Below are 4,224 nucleotides of genomic sequence, written 5' to 3' on the forward strand. Positions count from 1 at the left end.
AGGCTGACCGGCCGCTCCACCGTCTGGCGCGGCGTCTTCATCCTCCTCCTCCTCCTCCTCGCCCTCGTCGCTGGAGTCGATCTCCTCCGCCGAGTCCTCGCCGTCTGCCGGGTTCAGCCCGAACCACTCCTCCGGCTGGGCAACGCCATGGTCGTCCACCTCAGGAGCGAAGGCGCTGGTGTCGGTGTAATCGGCAATCGCCGAAGCCCGCTGGATGATAGCCGACCGTGCCGGCTCCAGCTCTGTGTCGGCCTCCTGCCGCCAGGTGGCCAGCTGGTCCAGACTCATCTCGGGATACCAGGCCTTGGCGAACTCCAGCGGCCGCCTGGCGCCGGACCGAGCCGCAGAAGCCTTCCAGGCCTCGAAGCGGCCGACTGCCACCTCCAGCCAGTCGGCAGTCCGACTGGGGGTGCGGGGAATCACCTCACCAGGCCAGAGAGCGGCCAACACCTGCGCCCCAACGCGCTCAAGCCGGCGGAGCATGCGATGAGCCGGCTGGAGGCGGGCCTGAATCGCCAAGAGCTGCTCCTCCAGCGACCGGCGAGCGCGCGATCCCGGCGCCAGCCTGCCTTCGTGCCTCGCGGTGGGCCTCGATGACCTGGTTGGCGGCGGTAGAGTAGCCAGGAAGGTACTCTGCGCAAGGAAGAAAGAGAAAGAAGAGAAAAACACCAAGTTAGAAAATGAGCTAAACAGCAAGCGGCAAGCAAGGACGAAGAAGAAGGCGGCCTACCGTCGACCAAGTCTTTGATCCGGCCATAGCCGTTGATCAGCGTCTGCCTCGCTTCGGCCTAGCTGGCCGCCTCTGTCTCATACTCAGCTTGGAGGGCGGCCTCCCTGTCCTGCACCGCCTTCAGGGCCGCCTCGTGGCTCTTCTCCTAGTCGGCCAACCTCTTGGCCAGGCGGTCACGCTCCTTTGTCAAGGTGTTAAACTCGGCCTCCTTAGCACGGAGGGCGGCCTGAGCCCCGCCCAGTTGTTCCCTCAGGCCGGCGTTGGCCGCTGCAGGGATGGCAGAAAAGAAAAAAGCAGTAAAGGAGTCATCAAGGAAGACCGACCCAACTTCTCAGCAGTCGGCCCGAATCTCGGGGACTACACCCAGTGGGTGCGCTGACGCGCCCCCACGTGAGATAAAAGACGAAGCACTTACCCCGGCTCTCAGACAGATCAGCATTCTTCTGGGTCAGCTCCAGAGCCTGGGAGTTGAAGGCAGCCGCGCGGAGCTTGTGGTAGTCCTGCAAGTCAGGCAGAGGAGCGAATGAGAACAAGAATAGCAAAACAAGACCCGCTAAGAAGTTCCAAGCAAAAATAAGAAGACCAACCCGAATGGCCGCCCGCGTCGCAAGGAACTCGTCATTATATTTCCTTAGCGCCGCAGCCTGGGACTGAAGCCGGTTCCGGACGTCCTGCGCGGCCACGTTCACCACAGCCGTCCCTCCACCCGGCGTCCACCCCGAGCTAGCGCTGGCCGCCTCCATGTCCTGGGCCGACGAACTGGAGCCCGCGGCCTTCTGCGGCTCCGATGCGGCCTTCCCCGCGCGCTGGCGCGATGGCGACTGGACCACCAGATCCGTCCTCGCGGCCGGCTCGCCCCCGGCCGATTGTGCAGGCGACAAGTTAGGCCGGCCGCCTTGGGTCGCCCCAGTCGGCGGGGCCGATGCCGTTTCCCTCTCCGGGACGACGACGTCGTCCTCCCTGACCAGCCCCGGCTGGTCGCCACCGGCTTCCTCTGGTGGGGGCTCTGGGGCCTCAGGCGCCGCGACGCGCAGAGGGGTGACGAGCAAGGCCCCCTCCACCATCGCCGCGGCCGCAGCCTCCGCTTGGGCCTTGGCCGCTGCGTCGGCGTGCGCCTTCGCCGCCTCCTCCTCCTGTGCCACCTTGGCGGCAGCCGCCCTCAACTCCGCCGCCTCCGGCTCCTCCCGCGCCTCACGCGCCTTTCGCCCCGTCGCCGCCTGAAGCTCGGCACGGGGGTCCACGCGGCGGGTGGTGCTTCCGGATCCTCCCGGCGATCCAACGACGGAGGCGGCAGCAACCCGCTCGAGCGACAGCGGAGCCCTGATTTTTTGAGAAAGGACAAGTATTCAGAAATCACCAAAGAAAAGAAGAAAGAATGTACAAAGGAGTATACACTTACGCCGACACCGTCTGCGGCTGCTTCACCACCTTGCGAAAGCGGGCCGCCTTCGCGGCCGCCTCATCCCGCCTGGTCGTCGCCGCCCCGCCCTTGCGCTTCTTCGGCCGACTGCCGAACAAGCCCGACGTGGCACGACGCTTCTGCCCGCCGCCCCGGGCGGGCGGCGCGGCGGAGGAACCCGCGCCGTGGCCGGACGCCGGCTGGCGGCGTGGGACGATTTCTGCCTCGTCGTCGTCCGGCCAGTCGTTGAAGCTGGCTCCAAGCCCGGAGCCGCCTGCCTCGACGCCGGCTTTGCCGCCACCCACCTCGGTGTTGTCATCCATGGCGGCCGCCCCCAAGTCGGGGTCCTCCAGGTCGTGCTCCGCCCGGTTGGGGAGGAATGGGCGCTCCGCCTCCGACCCGGCTGCAGGTCAAAGGAGAGGGCTCTGCCGAGACGTGCCGACTGATCAGAGTCGGCCAAAAGGAACTCAGCGACAAAACTAAGAGAGGAAAGCGAAAAAGAGAACATACCATGGGCGGAGGATGCACACGGGAATATGGCTCCTTGCCAAACCGCCACTCTGCGGAGAGCTTGCAGTTCGCAAGATAATTCATCATATGGGCCACCTCGTCGTGCGGCATGTCCTTGGTGCACATCCGACTCGGATCGAGTTGGCCGCTCATCTGGCAGATCAGGTGAGGGCGGCTCTGAAGCGGAAGCACCCGGCGCGCAACGAAGGCAGCCAGCAAGTCGGGCCCAGTCAGGCCCTCCGACTGGATCATCACCCGCAGTCGGGCGACGGCTGCTGCCCCAGCCTGCGACAGCGTCACGGCCCGATAGGACCACTGGGGTCGCCTCCCAGCTGGCGGGCCGGCTACATAAGCCGGCAAGTTGACGTAGTCGCCATGCGAAGCGACGTTCTTCACGTAGAAATATGACTTCTGCCAGCGCTTCACCGACTGGATTAACGTGATGACGGGGAAGGGGTTGTCGGCCGCCGGCCTCCGCACTGCAATGAAGGCGCCACTCTGGGACGGCACGCCCTGCATACGGGTGCCCAGCTTGGATTGAAAGAACCCCCCCATAGCTCGAGGGTGGGGATGACGCCAAGATAGCCTTCGCACAAGGTGACGAAGGCGGACAGCACCACCACCGTGTTCGGGGTGAGATGGTGCGGCTGGAGATGATAGAATTCAAGGAAGGAGCGGAAGAAAGCGCTCGCCGGCAAGCCGATGCCGCGCAGGAAATGCGAGCGGAAGACCACCCGCTCGCCTTCCTCTGGCTCCGGCGTGATCTCCTTCGCTGGCGCGAGACGGACCCGCACCTGATCCGTGCCGGGCAACCGCCGCGTCTTGCGGAGGAACTCGATGTGGTCCATATGGACGTTGGAGCCGTCCCAGTCCCCGCTGTGCTGCATAGCGGCGTGAGGCTGGCAAGAATGAGTGCGGCGGCGGAGAAAAGAACGGTGGGACGGCACGGCGGCGAGGCGCTGCTACGAGAGAAAGCAAGAGGAAGAAGATGGCGGAGAGGAGAGGAGCGTGCGAGCATCTGCCGCTTCCCCTCCTCCCCCTACTTATAGCCTCATGCGGCGAAGCCGAGGAGGCAAGGCGTGGGGAGGAACGTGGGATTAACTGCGCCCACTCCCCCACGTCCCGCGATTATTGCACCCTACTGGCATGCGGAAACCGCTGCCGGAAGACGTGCGGACGGCTTTGGGCCGCAAAGAATCCACGCCTGGGCCTGGGTGTAGGAGTGGTGGGCCCTCGACCTACGCCGACGTCTTCTCGCGCGCGTGGGTTGGCAGGCTCTTTTCAGCCAAGGGACGCCACGTGGTTCGCAGGCGGAGAGCGGTCGGCCCGCAGCTTGGCGCACGCGCCAACCGACTCCCGCCTTCCGACTTCAAAAATTTCGCCAAGACGGCGCGCCCAACCGAAGCCGGCCCCCAGCTGCTGGCTTGTCAAAATGAGAAGCTGACCGAGCTTCTCGACCTCCTCTCAGCCTCGAAGCCCAACCAGCTTCGGGGACTACTGTCGGAGTAAATGGCCACGGGTTGCCGAACCAACTCCCCCTGGCTCTTCGAAAAATTATCAGGCCATTCAAACCTTCAAGCATACA

Source organism: Aegilops tauschii, chromosome 1, assembly GCF_002575655.3.
Source record: "Aegilops tauschii subsp. strangulata cultivar AL8/78 chromosome 1, Aet v6.0, whole genome shotgun sequence".
NCBI classification, from domain to species: domain Eukaryota; kingdom Viridiplantae; phylum Streptophyta; class Magnoliopsida; order Poales; family Poaceae; genus Aegilops; species Aegilops tauschii.